Consider the following 20,090-nt stretch of genomic DNA (forward strand, 5'->3'; position numbering starts at 1 on the left):
GGGTTTCACAGGACGACAGCAGTGCAAAGGAGGATTCCTTCAGCGGGTCACCAGCGATTCCTCGGTCCAGCCTCTTGGTTGCAGGATACTTGGGTCCTGTATTCCTTCGTTCGTGAGAACTCAGGAGATCAACATGGTAGTGGTGTTTCCAGCCCCCTCTTATCCACGGTTCCCTTCGCGCCAAAACGGAGGGGAGCCAATGGGAGATCCGCTCATCAACACACACACCATACGTGGACCAATCACGGACCACGGTGGTCCCAGGCATTCACACCACCCTAGACTCTCTGGCACCCAGGATGTGTATTGGGACCAGACATCCCAGCCCACACCCTGGAGGCACACAAACGACATGTAGAAGCCCGCGAAAGCAACCACGTTTCGCGGGAAAGTACATGCCCAAATAAGGAAGGCCCCGGGTCTCTCGACCTGGGGAAGGTGAAGGGAGCAAGACGGTCAGTGGACAAGACAAAGGAGCCTCGTGGTCTGGCCATTTTGGGAGCCAGACCACCATTTTGGGTTCAGTGCGAAAAACATGCTCAGAACGCCAAAAGGAGCTCAAAATAAACAAAACGATCGCTGCCACCATTCGAGTCCCTGAATGACTTGCACCGATCAAATACCATCCTAAAAGAGTATCTAGGGCCTGTAGAAGGCTAGAGACCCAAGAGAGCTGTAACTTAGCTTACAGTGCCCTCTTGTGTCATGTTGCGCGAAAGCCGCAACATGATAGAAGAAACTACGGGAAACAGCGTTCCCCGGTACTGACTGTCTTAAGGGCATGTCAGTTTCCCCGTAAGAAAGGAGCGAAAGCCCAGAGGAGTGCGGCAGAAGGCTGCACTTCTCTGGCAAAGTCAAGAACAAGGTTAAAAACAATAGCAAAAAGTTTAGGGGTTGCCACATGGAAGGAAAATTACCTGCAATCATGAAATCTTTCCTAACACTCGCCCCTCCCAAACTATGGACAGGGGGAACTAATCCACCCCTGGATGAGTCTCTTGTTCAGGTCGGTTAAACATTCTGGACAACCCATCAGCATTGCTATGTTGGACACCTGGCCTATGCTCAATAGTGAAGTCGAAGCCTTGTAGACTTATGGACCACCTAAGCAACTTTGGATTCTCCCCCTTCATGTTCATTAGCCACTTTAACGGCTTATGGTCAGTCTGCACAGTGAAGTGGGTCCCATAGAGGTAGGGCCTCAGCTTCCTTAGGGCCCACACAACAGAGAAACATTCTTTCTCTACCGTGGACCATCTGAGCTCTCTGTCCTTAAGCTGGCGACTAATAAAACCGATAGGGTGTTCCTTACCCTTCTCATCTACTTGTGATAGTACAGCTCCTATCCCAGTGTCAGAGGCATCCGTCTGCACGATAAAAGGTCTTTGATAATCCGGGGCCCTTAGGACAGGGGCCTGGCACAAGGAGTCTTTTAAGCCATTGAAGGCCTTCTCACACTCGTCGGTCCAAGTTACCTTCTTGGGTTTCTTCGGAGTTGTGAGGGCAGTCAGAGGAGCAGCTATGGTGCCATAGTCTGCCACAAAATAGCGATAATACCCCGTGAGTCCTAAGAAGGCTCTCACTTGGGTTTGCGTAGTGGGGGTAGGCCAGTCTTGTACTGCTTGTACTTTACTGGGTAGAGGCTGTATCCTCCCTCCACCTACTTCATGTCCAAGGTAAACCACTGAGCCTTGTCCAATCTGGCATTTACTAGCCTTTATGGTCAAGTGGGCTTTCTGAAGAGCCTGGAGCACAATCCTGAGGTGTTTCACATGGTCTTCCCAGGTGGCACTGAAAACTGCTATATCGTCCAGATATGCAAGACAGAATTCGTCCAACCCATTCAACACATGATTCACAAGCCTCTGGAAAGTGGCAGGTGCATTCTTCAACCCGAACGGCATTACCCGGAATTGGTAAAGGCCGTCTGGAGTAGAAAATGCTGTCTTCTCCTTGGCATGTTCTGCTAAAGCTATTTGCCAATAGCCAGCAGTGAGGTCAAACGTGCTGAGGTACTTGGAGGAACCCAAAGTATCCACCAGCTCATCTGTTCGAGGCAAGGGGTGTGCATCTGTCTTGGTGACAGCATTCAGAGCCCTGTAATCCACGCAGAACCTCAATTCAGAAGTGCCTGCCTTTGGAACCAACACCACAGGACTGGACCAAGGACTACTAGAGGGTTCAATCACCCCAAGGTCTAACATCTTGTTGACCTCGGTCTTAATATAAGACCGTACTTTGTCTGACATCCTGTATCCCCTACTTTTGGTAGGTACACTGTCTCCTGTGTCAATGTTATGTTTGCACCAAGGTGTCAAACCAGGGGACTGTGAAAACAGGGGGGAAAACTGCCTAAGCAAACTTTTCACCTCAGCCTGCTGATCAGAAGTCAGGTGAGGGGCCACTCGGACACCCTCAACGGAGCTATCTGAAGGACCGCTTTGGAACAGGTCGGGGAGAGGTTCTGACTCCTCTTCCTCAACGTCTGACGCCAGTAGCAGTGCTGCGATTTCGACTCTTGGGACGAAAGCCTTCAGCCTATTCACGTGAAACACTTTTGGAGCCTGTCCAGGCCTTCCAAGGTCCACTAAATAGTTCACCTCACCCAGGGGCTCCACCACTGTGTAAGGGCCTGACCATTTGTCCTGTAAAGCTCGAGGCCTTATTGGATTCATGATCAGGACTTGCTGACCAGGTGTAAAGTTGATGAGGGAAGCTTTCTGGTCGTACCAATGTTTCACCAGCGCTTGCCCTGCCTTCAATTTATCACTAGCCAAGCCCATCAGAAGTACCATCCGTTTTCTGAGCCCTAGCACATAATCAACTACGTTGGTAGTAACAGGGGGAGTGGGCATATCCCATCCCTCTTTGACGATGGCTAAGGGTCCCCGTACGGGATGACCGAACAGAAGTTCGAAGGGGCTGAAGCCAACACCCTCCTGTGGTACCTCTCGGTAGGCAAACAGCAAGCATGGTAAAAGAAGATCCCATTTTCTTCTCTGAGGCTCCTCCAGAGCCCCAATCATGCTCTTTAACGTTCTGTTGAAACGTTCCACCAGACCATTGGTCTGGGGGTGGTATGCAGAAGAGAACTTGTAGGTGACCCCACATTCTTTCCACATAGCCTGCATATACTTTGACATAAAGTTGCTGCCACGATCTGACACAACTTCTTTAGGGAAGCCAACCCTAGTAAATATGCCGAGTAAAGCTTTTGCAACTGACTTGGCAGTTACAGTTTTCAATGGGATGGCCTTAGGATACCTGGTTGCATGGTCGACCAGCACCAGGATAAACCTATTGCCCGAGGATGTTTGCGGGTCAAGGGGACCAACGATGTCGATCCCTACCCTTTCAAATGGTACCCCCACAACTGGGAGCGGTACCAACAGAGCTTGGATTGTCGCGCCAACCTTACCAGACAACTAGCAGGAGGCACAACTCCTGCAGTGACTTTCTACTTGCACCCCCATCTTGGGCCAGTAGAAGTGCATGGATAACCTTTGCTTGGTCCTCTTCATACCAAGGTGACCAGCAAGGGGAACTTCATGCGCCAACTGCAGGAGGAAGGGCCTAACAGCAAGGGGAACCACCAACCTCCTATGGTCTCCTTCGTCTCCTTCTGTAGACTCTGTGGGCTCACTATACAGGAGTCCACCTTCCCAATAAATCCTATGCTTCCCAGGAGGTTCACCCTCAAGCTGGGAGCAGGCCTGTCTCCTTAGGCCTTCCAGAGATGGGCACTCACGTTGGCCTTTACTGAATTCGTCCCTATCAGGACCTCCTTCAACTAACAAGTCTTTTAGTTCAGGATGATCGTTGGGGTCGAATACTTCAGGCATCGCCACCTCCTCGTCAGGCCCGGGCGATTGACCAACTCCCTCCACCGCAGTGGTAGGCGAGCTCGGGGGAATATTCTCTTTCCCTCGTTTTGACTTGTAGACTCCTTTCACCTTGGGTTTCCCCTTCGGCTGGGGCGGCGTATTGGACTTGGCCAATGCTGCCCGTGCTTGAGACCGTGTGTAGGGTCTTTCGGCAGTGTCTCCTACGAGCCCTAACGCTCTGAGATCATTACCCAACAAGACCTTTCCCGGACGTTTCTCTGAATGCTCACTGGAATCCTGACTGCTGTACCATTTAAAGTAAGATTTACAGGTATTATTGGAAACATACGGAGGGGGCCGTCAGCCAACTTAGTGGGCATCAGAGTAGCTCTGGCAACTTCCTCTGAGTCTACCAAGGTAGAATCCACTACAGTGCGACTGCACCCACTATCCCTAAGAGCTGGAGTATCCACTCCATTGATCAGCACACTGTCTTTAAAGTAGTGCTTGGTATTATCCGGAATCCTAGCATAAGCCTCTGTGACTTTAGGCTCCCAGGAACCCAGGGACACTAAAACTACTTCAGCCTCTATTCCGCTGGGAAATGAGTCTGAGGAGAAGGATGCTCCTGTAATCTCTTCTTCCTCGTAGGAGGAGAAGGCCAGATTAGCGGAGTGGACCCCCAAAGGTCTAACCTTACACCGGGGTTCCCCTTTCACATGGTCAGTTGCTCCACAAGAAAAACAAGCCCCAGTGGGTCTGTTTACGTAGGGAGGCTTATTGTAACCAGAGTTCTGTTTCGGAGGCGAACCTCCACTACCCTGTGAGTTCTCTTGTGTCGTACCCTTGTTTTTCTTTTTGTGGCCCTTATGGGAAGAAGATTTAGCAGATTCCGCACCCTCCATATCTTTGGACTTTTTCCCTTCCTCCTGCTTACCAGGATGAGTTTTGTCCTTATGGGACACTCGATGTGACACCCATAAGTCTGCTGCAATGGCCAGCTTCTTAGGATCTATCTCCTTCGAATCGGCCAAATGCTGCTTAAGCTCCGGGGAAGAAGAAGCAAAAATGTGTTCCAGCATGACAAGATTTATCATGCCTTCGAAGGTAGAAACCTTATAACCTTCGACCCAGCCAGTTAAGTTTTTCAAGGATTCAGCGACATAAGATACCCAAGTACCACCTTCCTTTTTCTTATACTCTCGAAAACGCTTTAAATATTGGGCCGGAGTCTTCCCAAACTTTAAAATGAGAGTTTGCTTTAACATTGCGAAATCAGCTCGCTCAGCCTTTGACATTTCCATAATGGCACTACAGCCAGAATGGGGCAGTCTACTGAGCAACCACGCAATCTTATCAGCATTGTCAACTTCTTGAACCTCGCATGCATACTCAAACGCATTCAGCCAGTCCATAATGTCATTCCTTTCTTCATACACACTGAGCAGATCTTTCGGAAACCGTGGATGAGAGGAAGCCCCTGACCCATGTCCAGGACCCTTGGACCCATTTGCAACCTGAAGCTTGGCCAGTTCCAACTGGTGATCCCTGTCTTTTTGTTTTTCTGCCTGTTCGATTTTTAGTTTGGCTATGCTGAATTCAAGCTCCTGCTGCCTAAACCGCAGCTCTTGCTTCTTGAATTCAAGCATAGCCTCCCCATCAACACTGGCAGAGGAAACATTAGACATCACATCCTCCCTGTCCTCGTGGTCGCGATGGATCAGTGCAGCGGCAGAACCGTCGGTTCTACCAGTGAGAGCAGCCCCACCACCTTCTGCACTGTCCTCAGAAGTTATAGCGTCAAGCTGCGCTTCTTGCCACGCCACGATTCTTTGGATCATTTCCAATTTAGTGCCTTGAGAGGAAACACCTCTCTCCGCACACATCTTCTTCAATGTTTCTGATTTGGAAGCATTTAAAGTTAACAAGGTATTTGTTTCCATACTGTTTGATAGGACTATGGCCTTTTTAAAGTTATACTACAACAATTCACTACGTGTACTGGTTGGAATAACCTGAAATGCCTTAGTTCGTGCGCAACACTGGATACCTTCAGTCGTATCCCACCGCTGTACACCAATTTGTTAAGACGGATTTCTGAACTCTGTCCTGGTGGCGCAGAAGTTCAGAAGGCCAACCTAATTACTTGGAACAGGGTAACCTCTGGACGAGCCAGACCAATCAAGGTAGCGATCGCGGCGGTCAAGACTAGGTCTCAAGAGGGGTGAGGGTGACTGAAAGCCCGCAATGAGCACACAAAGCAAGAGCGCTTACAAACTACTCCAAACAGTTGTTATATCAAAAATAGATACACATTTATTTTAAGGCCTTTAAAACAATGACCGTAGCGAGAAAATCACAATATCACAATATTAAACCAACACATACCATATCAACACAATATATATACAAATACACAGTCGCAAGCGTTTAAAGCACAAAATATGTAGTCCACCTGAAAGGAAAGGAACACAGGCAGTGCGATAACGCTTTAGACTCAGTTCGCCTTCAGAGGCACCTAACTAGATGGAAGTCCGAGCCCTGCGAAGAGTGGAGCCTTGTGCTCAAAGTACCTGCCACGCCGGTGCCAACGGGCAAAAGGGGAAGCTCTTCGGAGGAAGTCAGGCAGTTCGGGTTAGTGCACAGCAGAAGGAGAACAGGTTCCGCAACTCAAGCGCAGCCTCCACAGCGGGCAGAAGCAGAGCGCGAGTACGGCCAAAAGGGTGCTGTTTTTACACAGCGGGGAAAAGCAATGGGATACTGCAGGAGGGCGACCAGATCCTAGCTAAACTACTCACCGGTCCCCGAAGCAAGCAGACCCAGGCTTCTCCACGTTAGTTTCAGCAGCTGGCAGGTTCAGAAGAGCAGGGAACGCCTCGTAGTCGTGTAGAGCAAAAAGACGTCCCAATCGACGAAACCAGCACAGTTTGTTGCTGCAGCAGGACAACGGAGCGGCCGTGTGTATTCAAGCCAAATGTACACTCCTCCCTTCAGACTTGGGAACGCCAAGTGTACGAAGCGTGGGAGAGTGACAAGGACTCGAAATACAACACAACCTGGCGGCGGTTACAGAGCAGGACTCCCTTGTAAGCTGGTCAGTCAACTGGATGGCCCAGAGACACTTCCGAAGGCTTACTTGGCAGGAGTTGATGAAGTCGCCGGGAATAGCTGTTCCTGCTATTCCAAAGGTCGAAGCACCAGTACAGGCCTTCTGGTTCGATCAAAGGAGGAAAGGGTTTTACAGGACGACAGCAGTGCAAAGGAGGATTCCTTCAGCGGGTCACCAGCGATTCCTCGGTCCAGCCTCTTGGTTGCAGGATACTTGGCTCCTGTATTCCTTCGTTCGTGAGAACTCAGGAGATCGACATGGTAGTGGTGTTTCCAGCCCCCTCTTATCCACGGTTCCCTTCGCGCCAAAACGGAGGGGAGCCAATGGGAGATCCGCTCATCAACACACACACCATACGTGGACCAATCACGGACCACGGTGGTCCCAGGCATTCACACCACCCTAGACTCTCTGGCACCCAGGATGTGTATTGGGACCAGACATCCCAGCCCACACCCTGGAGGCACACAAACGACATGTAGAAGCAAGCGAAAGCAACCACGTTTCGCGGGAAAGTACATGCCCAAATAAGGAAGGCCCCGGGTCTCTCGACCTGGGGAAGGTGAAGGGAGCAAGACGGTCAGTGGACAAGACAAAGGAGCCTCGTGGTCTGGCCATTTTGGGAGCCAGGCCACCATTTTGGGTTCAGTGCGAAAAACGTGCTCAGAACGCCAAAAGGAGCTCAAAATAAACAAAACGATTGCTGCCACCATTCGAGTCCTTGAATGACTTGCACCGATCAAATACCATCCTAAAAGAGTATCTAGGGCCTGTAGAAGGCTAGAGACCCAAGAGAGCTGTAACTTAGCTTACAGTGCCCTCTTGTGTCATGTTGCGCGAAAGCCGCAACATGATAGAAGAAACTACGGGAAACAGCGTTCCCCGGTACTGACTGTCTTAAGGGCATGTCAGTTTCCCCGTAAGAAAGGAGCGAAAGCCCAGAGGAGTGCGGCAGAAGGCTGCACTTCTCTGGCAAAGTCAAGAACAAGGTTAAAAACAATAGCAAAAAGTTTAGGGGTTGCCACATGGAAGGAAAATTACCTGCAATCATGAAATCTTTCCTAACACCAACTCCTTCCCATTCTAATCCTGAGACCCTTCCTATAGCATGAGATGTGATATCCAACTCCTTCCCATTGCAAACCAGAGACCCTTCCTGTAGCATGAGATATGATATCCAATGCCTTCCCATTCCAACCCTGAGACCCTTCCTATAGCATGAGATGTGATATCCAACCCCTTCTCATTCCAAACCTGAGACCCTTCCTATAGCATAAGATGTGATATCCAATTCCTTCAAATTCCAAACCTGAGACCCTTCCTATAGCATGAGATGTGATATCTCAATGCTTCTAATACCAAACCTGAGACCCTTCCTATAACATGAGATGTGATATCCAACTCCTTCCCATTCCAGCCCTGAGACCCTTCCTATAGCATCAGATGTGGTATCCAACTCCTTCCCATTACAAACCTGAGATCCTACCAGTAGCATGAGATTTGATATCTCAATGCTTCTAATACCAAACCCGAGACTCTTCCTATAAAATGAGATGTGATATCCAACTCCTTCCCATTCCAAAACTGCGACCCTTCCTACAGCATGAGATGTGATATCCAACTCCTTCCCATTCCTAACCAGAGACCCTTCCTGTAGCTTGCGATGTGATATCTTAATGCATCTAATACCAAACCCGAGACCCTTCCTATAGCATGAGATGTGATATCCAACTCCTTCCCATTCCAAACATGAGACTATTCCTATAGCATGAGATGTGATATCCAACTCCTTCCCATTCCAATCCTGAGACCCTTCCTATAGCATGTGTATGTTATCTCAATGCTTCTAATTCCAAACCTGAGACCCTTCCTATAGCATGAGATGTGATATCCAACTCCTTCCCATTCCAAACCTTAGACCCTTCCTATAGCATGAGATGTGATATCCAACTCCTTCCCGTTCCAAACATGAGACTCTTCCTATAGCATGAGATGTGATATCCAACTCCTTCCCATTCCAATCCTGAGACCCTTCCAATAGCATGTGTATGTTATCTCAATGCTTCTAATTCCAAACCTGAGACCCTTCCTATAGCATGAGATGTGATATCCAACTCCTTCCCATTCCAACCCTGAGACCCTACCTAGATCCTTCCTATAGCATGAGATGTGATATCCAATTCCTTCCCATTCCATACCTGAGACCCTTCCTATAGCATGTGATGTGATATCTCAATGCCTCTAATACCAAACCTGAGACCCTTCCTATAAGATGAGATGTTATATCCAACTCCTTCGCATTCCAAACCTGAGACCCTTCCTATAGCATGAGATGTAATATCCAACTCCTTCCCATTCCAAACCTAAGACCCTTCTTATAGCATGAGATGTGATATCCAACTCCTTCCCATTCTGATCCTGAATCCTTTCTTTTAGCATGAGATGTGATATCTCAATGCTTCTAATAGCAAACCTGAGGCCATTCCCATAGCATTAGATATGATATCCAATTCCTTCCCATTCCAACCCTGAGACCCTTCCTATAGCACGAGATGTGATATCCAACCCCTTCCCATTGCAAACCAGAGACCCTTCCTGTAGCATGAGATATGATATCCAATTCCTTCCCATTCCAACCCTGAGACCCCTCCTATAGCATGAGATGTGATATCCAACCCCTTCCCATTCCAAACCTGAGACCCTTCCTATAGCATAAGATGTGATATCCAATTCCTTCAAATTCCAAACCTGAGACCCTTCCTATAGCATGAGATGTGATATCTCAATGCTTCTAATAGCAAACCTGAGACCCTTCCTATAACATGAGATGTGATATCCAACTCCTTCCCATTCCAAACCTGAGACCCTTCCTATAGCATGAGATGTGATATCCAACTCATTCCCATTCCAAACCTGAGACCCTTCTTATAGCATGAGATGTGATATCCAACTCCTTCCCATTCCAAACATGAGACCCTTCCTACAGCATGAGATGTGATATCCAACTCCTTCCCATTCCAATCCTGAGACCCTTCCTATAGCATGAGATGTGATATCTCAATGCTTCTAATACCAAACCTGACACCCTTCCTTTAACATGAGATGTGATATCCAACTCCTTCCCATTCCGATCCTGAGTCTATTCCTATAGCATGAGATGTGATATTCAACTCTTTCCTATTCCAAGACTGAGACCCTTCCTATAGCATGAGATGTGATATTCAACTCCTTCCCATTCCAGCCCTGAGACCCTTCCTATAGCATCAGATGTGGTATCCAACTCCTTCCCATTACAAACCTGAGATCCTACCAGTAGCATGAGATTTGATATCTCAATGCTTCTAATACCAAACCTGAGACTCTTCCTATAAAATGAGATGTGATATCCAACTCCTTCCCATTCCAAAACTGCGACCCTTGCTACAGCATGAGATGTGATATCCAACTCCTTCCCATTCCTAACCAGAGACCCTTCCTGTAGCTTGAGATGTGATATCTTAATGCCTCTAATACCAAACCTGAGACCCTTCCTATAGCATGAGATGTGATATCCAACTCCTTCCCATTCCAAACATGAGACTCTTCCTATAGCATGAGATGTGATATCCAACTCCTTCCCATTCCAATCCTGAGACCCTTCCTATAGCATGTGTATGTTATCTCAATGCTTCTAATTCCAAACCTGAGACCCTTCCTATAGCATGAGATGTGATATCCAACTCCTTCCCATTCCAAACCTGAGACCCTTCCTATAGCATGAGATGTGATATCCAACTCCTTCCCATTCCAAACATGAGACTCTTCCTATAGCATGAGATGTGATATCCAACTCCTTCCCATTCCAATCCTGAGAGCCTTCCAATAGCATGTGTATGTTATCTCAATGCTTCTAATTCCAAACCTGAGACCCTTCCTATAGCATGAGATGTGATATCCAACTTCTTCCCATTGCAAACCAGAGACCCTTCCTGTAGCATGAAATATGATATCCAACTCCTTCCCATTCCAACCCTGAGACCCTTCCTAGATCCTTCCTATAGCATGAGATGTGATATCCAACTCCTTCCCATTCCAAACCTGAGACCCTTCCTATAGCATGTGATGTGATATCTCAATGCCTCTAATACCAAACCTGAGACCCTTCTTATAGCATGAGATGTGATATCCAACTCCTTCCCATTCCGATCCTGAATCCTTTCTTATAGCATAAAATGTGATATCTCAATGCTTCTAATAGCAAACCTGAGGCCATTCCCATAGCATTAGATATGATATCCAATTCCTTCCCATTCCAACCCTGAGACCCTTCCTATAGCACGAGATGTGATATCCAAACCCTTCCCATTCCAAACCTGAGACCCTTCCTATAGCATGAGATGTGATATCCAATTCCTTCCCATTCCAAACCTGAGACCCTTCCTACAGCATGAGATTTGATATCTCAATGCTTCTAATACCAAACCTGAGACCCTTCCTATAACATGAGATGTGATATCCAACTCCTTCCCATTCCAAACCTGAGACCCTTCTTATAGCACGAGATGTGATATCCAACTCCTTCCCATTCCAAAACTGAGACCCTTCCTATAACATGAGATGTGATATCCAATTGCTTCCCGTTCCAAACATGAGACTCTTCCTATAGCATGAGATGTGATATCCAACTCCTTCCCATTCCAATCCTGAGACCCTTCCAATAGCATGTGTATGTTATCTCAATGCCTCTAATTCCAAACCTGTGACCCTTCCTATAGCATGAGATGTGATATCCAACTCCTTCCCATTCCACCCCTGAGACCCTACCTAGATCCTTCCTATAGCATGAGATGTGATATCCAATTCCTTCCCATTCCAAACCTGAGACCCTTCCTATAGCATGTGATGTGATATCTCAATGCCTCTAATACCAAACCTGAGACCCTTCCTATAATATGAGATGTTATATCCAACTCCTTCGCATTCCAAACCTGAGACCCTTCCTATAGCATGAGATGTAATATCCAACTCCTTCCCATTCCAAACCTAAGACCCTTCTTATAGCATGAGATGTGATATCCAACTCCTTCCCATTCTGATCCTGAATCCTTTCTTATAGCATGAGATGTGATATCTCAATGCTTCTAATAGCAAACCTGAGGCCATTCCCATAGCATTAGATATGATATCCAATTCCTTCCCATTCCAACCCTGAGACCCTTCCTATAGCACGAGATGTGATATCCAACCCCTTCCCATTGCAAACCAGAGACCCTTCCTGTAGCATGAGATATGATATCCAATTCCTTCCCATTCCAACCCTGAGATCCCTCCTATAGCATGAGATGTGATATCCAACCCCTTCCCATTCCAAACCTGAGACCCTTCCTATAGCATAAGATGTGATATCCAATTCCTTCAAATTCCAAACCTGAGACCCTTCCTATAGCATGAGATGTGATATCTCAATGCTTCTAATAGCAAACCTGAGACCCTTATTATAACATGAGATGTGATATCCAACTCCTTCCCATTCCAAACCTGAGACCCTTCCTATAGCATGAGATGTGATATCCAACTCATTCCCATTCCAAACCTGAGACCCTTCTTATAGCATGAGATGTGATATCCAACTCCTTCCCATTCCAAACATGAGACCCTTCCTACAGCATGAGATGTGATATCCAACTCCTTCCCATTCCAATCCTGAGACCCTTCCTATAGCATGAGATGTGATATCTCAATGCTTCTAATACCAAACCTGACACCCTTCCTTTAACATGAGATGTGATATCCAACTCCTTCCCATTCCAAACCTGAGACCCTTCCTAAAGCATGAGATGTGATATCCAACTCCTTCCCATTCCAAACCTGAGACCCTTCTTATAGCATGAGATGTGATATCCAACTCCTTCCCATTCCAAACATGAGACCCTTCGTACAGCATGACATGTGATATCCAACTCCTTCCCATTCCAATCCTGAGACCCTTCCTATAGCATGAGATGTGATATCTCAATGCTTCTAATACCAAACCTGACACCCTTCCTGTTGCATGAGATGTGATATCCAACTCCTTCCCATTCCGATCCTGAGTCTATTCCTATAGCATGAGATGTGATATTCAACTCTTTCCTATTCCAAGACTGAGACCCTTCCTATAGCATGAGATGTGATATTCAACTCCTTCCCATTCCAGCCCTGAGACCCTTCCTATAGCATCAGATGTGGTATCCAACTCCTTCCCATTACAAACCTGAGATCCTACCAGTAGCATGAGATTTGATATCTCAATGCTTCTAATACCAAACCTGAGACTCTTCCTATAAAATGAGATGTGATATCCAACTCCTTCCCATTCCAAAACTGCGACCCTTGCTACAGCATGAGATGTGATATCCAACTCCTTCCCATTCCTAACCAGAGACCCTTCCTGTAGCTTGAGATGTGATATCTTAATGCATCTAATACCAAACCTGAGACCCTTCCTATAGCATGAGATGTGATATCCAACTCCTTCCCATTCCAAACATGAGACTCTTCCTATAGCATGAGATGTGATATCCAACTCCTTCCCATTCCAATCCTGAGACCCTTCCTATAGCATGTGTATGTTATCTCAATGCTTCTAATTCCAAACCTGAGACCCTCCCTATAGCATGAGATGTGATATCCAACTCCTTCCCATTCCAAACCTGAGACCCTTCCTATAGCATGAGATGTGATATCCAACTCCTTCCCATTCCAAACATGAGACTCTTCCTATAGCATGAGATGTGATATCCAACTCCTTCCCATTCCAATCCTGAGAGCCTTCCAATAGCATGTGTATGTTATCTCAATGCTTCTAATTCCAAACCTGAGACCCTTCCTATAGCATGAGATGTGATATCCAACTTCTTCCCATTGCAAACCAGAGACCCTTCCTGTAGCATGAAATATGATATCCAACTCCTTCCCATTCCAACCCTGAGACCCTTCCTAGATCCTTCCTATAGCATGAGATGTGATATCCAATTCCTTCCCATTCCAAACCTGAGACCCTTCCTATAGCATGTGATGTGATATCTCAATGCCTCTAATACCAAACCTGAGACCCTTACTATAAGATGAGATGTTATATCCAACTCCTTCGCATTCCAAACCTGAGACCCTTCCTATAGCATGAGATGTAATGTCCAACTCCTTCCCATTCCAAACCTGAGACCCTTCTTATAGCATGAGATGTGATATCCAACTCCTTCCCATTCCGATCCTGAATCCTTTCTTATAGCATAAGATGTGATATCTCAATGCTTCTAATAGCAAACCTGAGGCCATTCCCATAGCATCAGATATGATATCCAATTCCTTCCCATTCCAACCCTGAGACCCTTCCTATAGCACGAGATGTGATATCCAACCCCTTCCCATTCCAAACCTGAGACCCTTCCTATAGCATGAGATGTGATATCCAATTCCTTCCCATTCCAAACCTGAGACCCTTCCTACAGCATGAGGTTTGATATCTCAATGCTTCTAATACCAAACCTGAGACCCTTCCTATAACATGAGATGTGATATCCAACTCCTTGCCATTCCAAACCTGAGACCCTTCTTATAGCACGAGATGTGATATCCAACCCCTTCCCATTCCAAACCTGAGACCCTTCCTATAACATGAGATGTGATATCCAATTCCTTCGCATTCCAAACCTGAGACCCTTCCTACAGCATGAGATGTGATATCTCAATGCTTCTAATACCAAACCAGAGACCGTTCCTGTAGCATGAGATATGATATCCAACTCCTTTCCGTTTCAACCCTGAGACCCTTCCTATAGCATGAGATGTGATATCTCAATGATTCTAATACCGAACCCGAGCCCCTTCCTATAGCATGAGAAGTGATATCCAACTCCTTCGATTCCAAACCTGAGACTCTTCCTATAGCATGAGATGTGATATCCAACTCCTTCCCATTCCAATTCTGAGACCCTTCCTATAGCATGAGATGTGATATCTGAATGCTTCTAATACCAACCATGAGACCCTTCCTATAACATGAGATGTGATATCCAACTCCTTCCCATTCCAAACCAGAGAACCTTCCTATAGCATGATATGTGATATCCAAATCCTTCTCATTCCAAACCTGAGACCCTTCCTATAGCATGAGATGTGATATCCAACTCCTTCCCATTTCAATCCTGAGACCCTTCCTATAGCATGAGATGTGATATTTCAATGCTTCTAATACCAAACCTGAGACCCTTCCTATAGCATGAGATGTGATATCCAACTCCTTCCCATTCCAAACATGAGACTCTTCCTATAGCATGAGATGTGATATCCAACTCCTTCCCATTCTAATCCTGAGACCCTTCCTATAGCATGAGATGTGATATCCAAATCCTTCTCATTCCAAACCTGAGACCCTTCCTATAGCATGAGATGTGATATCCAACTCCTTCCCATTCCAAGCCTGAGACCCTTCCTATAACATGAGATGTGATATCTCAATGCTTCTAATACCAAACCTGAGACCCTTCCTATAGCATGAAATGTGATAGCCAACTCCATCCCATTCCAAACCTGAGATCCCTCCGGTAGTATGAGATGTGATGTCCAGCTCGTTCCCATTCCAACCCTGAGACCCTTCCTATAGCATGAGATGTGATATCTCAATGCTTCTAATACCAAACCTGAGACCCTTCCTATAGCATGAGATGTGACATCCAACTCCTTCCCATTCCAAACATGAGACTCTTCCTATAGCATGAGATGTGATATCCAACTCCTTCCCATTCTAATCCTGAGACCCTTCCTATAGCATGAGATGTGATATTTCAATGCTTCTAATACCAAACCTGAGACCCTTCCTATAGCATGAGATGTGTTATACAACTCCTTCCCATTCCAAACATGAGACTCTTCCTATAGCATGAGATGTGATATCCAACTCCTTCCCATTCTAATCCTGAGACCCTTCCTATAGCATGAGATGTGATATCTCAATGCTTCTAATACCAAACATATGACCCTTCCTATAACACGAGATGTGATATCCAACTCCTTCTCATTCCAAACCTGAGACCCTTCCTATAGCAAGAAATGTGATATCCAACTCCTTCCCATTCCAAGCCTGAGACCCTTCCTATAACATGAGATGTGATATCTCAATGCATCTAATACCAAACCTGAGACCCTTCCTATAGCATGAGATGTGATATCCAACTCTTTCCCCTTCCAAACATGAGACTCTTCCTATAGCATGAGATGTGATATCCAACTCCTTCCCATTCTAATCCTGAGACCCTTCCTATAGCATGAGATGTGATATCTCAATGCTTCTAATACCAAACCTGAGACCCTTCCTATAACATGAGATGTGATATCCATCTCCTTCCAATTCCAAACCTGAGATCCTTCCTATAGCATGAGATGTGATATCCAACTCCTTCCCATTGCAAACCAGAGACCCTTCCTGTAGCATGAGATATGATATCCAACTCCTTCCCATTCCAATCCTGAGACCCTTCCTATAACATGAGATGTGATATCCCACTGCTTCTAATACTAAACATGAGACCCTTCCTATAGCATGAGATGTGACATCCAACTCCTTCCCATTTCAAACATGAGACTCTTCCTATAGCATGAGATGTGATATCCAACTCCTTCCCATTCTAATCCTGAGACCCTTCCTATAGCATGAGATGTGATATCTCAATGCTTCTAATACCAAACCTGAGGCCCTTCCTATAGCATGAGATGTGATATCCAACTCCTTCCCATTCCAAACATGAGACTCTTCCTATAGCATGAGATGTGATATCCAACTCCTTCCCATTCTAATCCTGAGACCCTTCCTATAGCATGAGATGTGATATCTCAATGCTTCTAATACCAAACCTGAGACCCTTCCTATAGCATGAGATGTGATATCCAACTCCTTCCCATTCTAATCCTGAGACCCTTCCTATAGCATGAGATGTGATATCTCAATGCTTCTAATACCAAACCTGAGGCCGTTCCTATAGCATGAGATGTGATATCCAACTCCTTCCCATTCCAAACCTGAGACCCTTCCTATAGCATGAGATGTGATATCCAACTCCTTCCCATACCAAACCTGAGACCCTTCTTATAGCATGAGATGTGATATCCAACTCCTTCCCATTCCAAACATGAGACCCTTCCTACAGCATGAGATGTGATATCCAACTCCTTCCCATTCCAATCCTGAGACCCTTCCTATAGCATGAGATGTGATATCTCAATGCTTCTAATACCAAACCTGACACCCTTCCTTTAACATGAGATGTGATATCCAACTCCTTCCCATTCCAAACCTGAGACCCTTCCTATAGCATGAGATGTGATATCCAACTCCTTCCCATTCCAAACCTGAGACCCTTCTTATAGCATGAGATGTGATATCCAACTCCTTCCCATTCCAAACATGAGACCCTTCCTACAGCATGACATGTGATATCCAACTCCTTCCCATTCCAATCCTGAGACCCTTCCTATAGCATGAGATGTGATATCTCAATGCTTCTAATACCAAACCTGACACCCTTCATGTTGCATGAGATGTGATATCCAACTCCTTCCCATTCCGATCCTGAGTCTATTCCTATAGCATGAGATGTGATATTCAACTCTTTCCTATTCCAAGACTGAGACCCTTCCTATAGCATGAGATGTGATATTCAACTCCTTCCCATTCATTCCAGCCCTGAGACCCTTCCTATAGCATCAGATGTGGTATCCAACTCCTTCCCATTACAAACCTGAGATCCTACCAGTAGCATGAGATTTGATCCCTCAGTGCTTCTAATACCAAACCCGAGACTCTTCCTATAAAATGAGATGTGATATCCAACTCCTTCCCATTCCAAAACTGCGACCCTTCCTACAGCATGAGATGTGATATCCAACTCCTTCCCATTCCTAACCAGAGACCCTTCCTGTAGCTTGAGATGTGATATCTTAATGCATCTAATACCAAACCTGAGACCCTTCCTATAGCATGAGATGTGATATCCAACTCCTTCCCATTCCAATCCTGAGACCCTTCCTATAGCATGTGTATGTTATCTCAATGCTTCTAATTCCAAACCTGAGACCCTTCCTATAGCATGAGATGTGATATCCAACTCCTTCCCATTCCAAACCTGAGACCCTTCCTATAGCATGAGATGTGACATCCAACTCCTTCCCATTCCAAACATGAGACTCTTCCTATAGCATGAGATGTGATATCCAACTACTTCCCATTCCAATCTTGAGACCCTTCCAATAGCATGTGTATGTTATCTCAATGCTTCTAATTCCAAACCTGAGACCCTTCCTATAGCATGAGATGTGATATCCAACTTCTTCCCATTGCAAACCAGAGACCCTTCCTGTAGCATGAAATATGATATCCAACTCCTTCCCATTCCAACCCTGAGACCCTTCCTAGATCCTTCCTATAGCATGAGATGTGATATCCAATTCCTTCCCATTCCAAACCTGAGACCCTTCCTATAGCATGTGATGTGATATCTCAATGCCTCTAATACCAAACCTGACACCCTTCCTATAAGATGAGATGTTATATCCAACTCCTTCGCATTCCAAACCTGAGACCCTTCCTATAGCATGAGATGTAATATCCAACTCCTTCCCATTCCAAACCTGAGAGCCTTCTTATAGCATGAGATGTGATATCCAACTCCTTCCCATTCCGATCCTGAATCCTTTCTTTTGCATGAGATGTGATATCTCAATGCTTCTAATAGCAAACCTGAGGCCATTGCTATAGCATTAGATATGATATCCAATTACTTTCCATTCCAACCCTGAGACCCTTCCTATAGCACGAGATGTGATATCCAACCCCTTCCCATTCCAAACCTGAGACCCTTCCTATAGCATGAGATGTGATATCCAATTCCTTCCCATTCCAAACCTGAGACCTTTCCTACAGCATGAGATTTGATATCTCAATGCTTCTAATACCAGACCTGGGACCCTTCCTATAACATGAGATGTGATATCCAACTCCTTCCCATTCCAAACCTGAGACCCTTCCTATAGCATGAGATGTGATATCCAACTCCTTCCCATTCCAGACATGAGACCCTTCCTACAGCATGAGATGTGATATCCAACTCCTTCCCATTCCAATCCTGAGACCCTTTCTATAGCATGAGATGTGATATCTCAATGCTTCTAATACCAAACCAGAGACCCTTCCTGTAGCATGAGATATGATATCCAACTCCTTTCCGTTTCAACCCTGAGACCCTTCCTATAGCATGAGATGTGATATCTCAATGGTTCTAATACCGAACCCGAGCCCCTTCCTATAGCATGAGAAGTGATATCCAACTCCTTCGATTCCAAACCTGAGACTCTTCCGATAGCATGAGATGTGATATCCAACTCCTTCCCATTCCAATTCTGAGACCCTTCCTATAGCATGAGATGTGATATCAAACTCCTTCTCATTCCAATCCTGAGACCCTTCCTATAGCATGAGATGTGATATCTCAATCCTTCTAATATCAAACCTGAGACCCTTCCTATAACATGAGATGTGATGTCCAACCCCTTCCCATTCCAAACCTGAGACCCTTCATATAGCATGAGATGTGATATCTCAATGCTTCTAATACCAAACCAGAGACCCTTCCTATAGCATGAGATGTGATATCCAACTCCTTCCCATTCCAATCCTGAGACCCTTCCTATGGCATGAGATGTGATATCTCAATGGTTCTAATACCAAACCTGAGACCCTTCCTATAGCATGAGATGTGATATCTCAATGCTTCTAATACCAAACATGAGACCCTATCTATAACATGAGATGTGATATCCAAATCCTTCCCATTCCAAACCTGAGAACCTTCCTATAGCATGAGATGTGATATCCAAATCCTTCTCATTCCAAACCTGAGACCCTTCCTATAGCATGAGATGTGATATCCAACTCCTTCCCATTCCAAGCCTGAGACCCTTCCTATAACATTAGATGTGATATCTCAATGGTTCTAATACCAAACCTGAGACCCTTCCTATAGCATGAGATGTGACATCCAACTCCTTTCCATTCCAATCCTGAGACCCTTCCTATAGCATGAGATGTGATATCTCAATGCTTCTAATACCAAACATGAGACCCTTCCTATAACATGAGATGTGAT

The sequence above is a fragment of the Ambystoma mexicanum genome, chromosome 11 (assembly GCF_040938575.1).
Source record: "Ambystoma mexicanum isolate Mex_15411 chromosome 11, UKY_AmexF1_1, whole genome shotgun sequence".
NCBI classification, from domain to species: Eukaryota; Metazoa; Chordata; class Amphibia; order Caudata; family Ambystomatidae; genus Ambystoma; species Ambystoma mexicanum.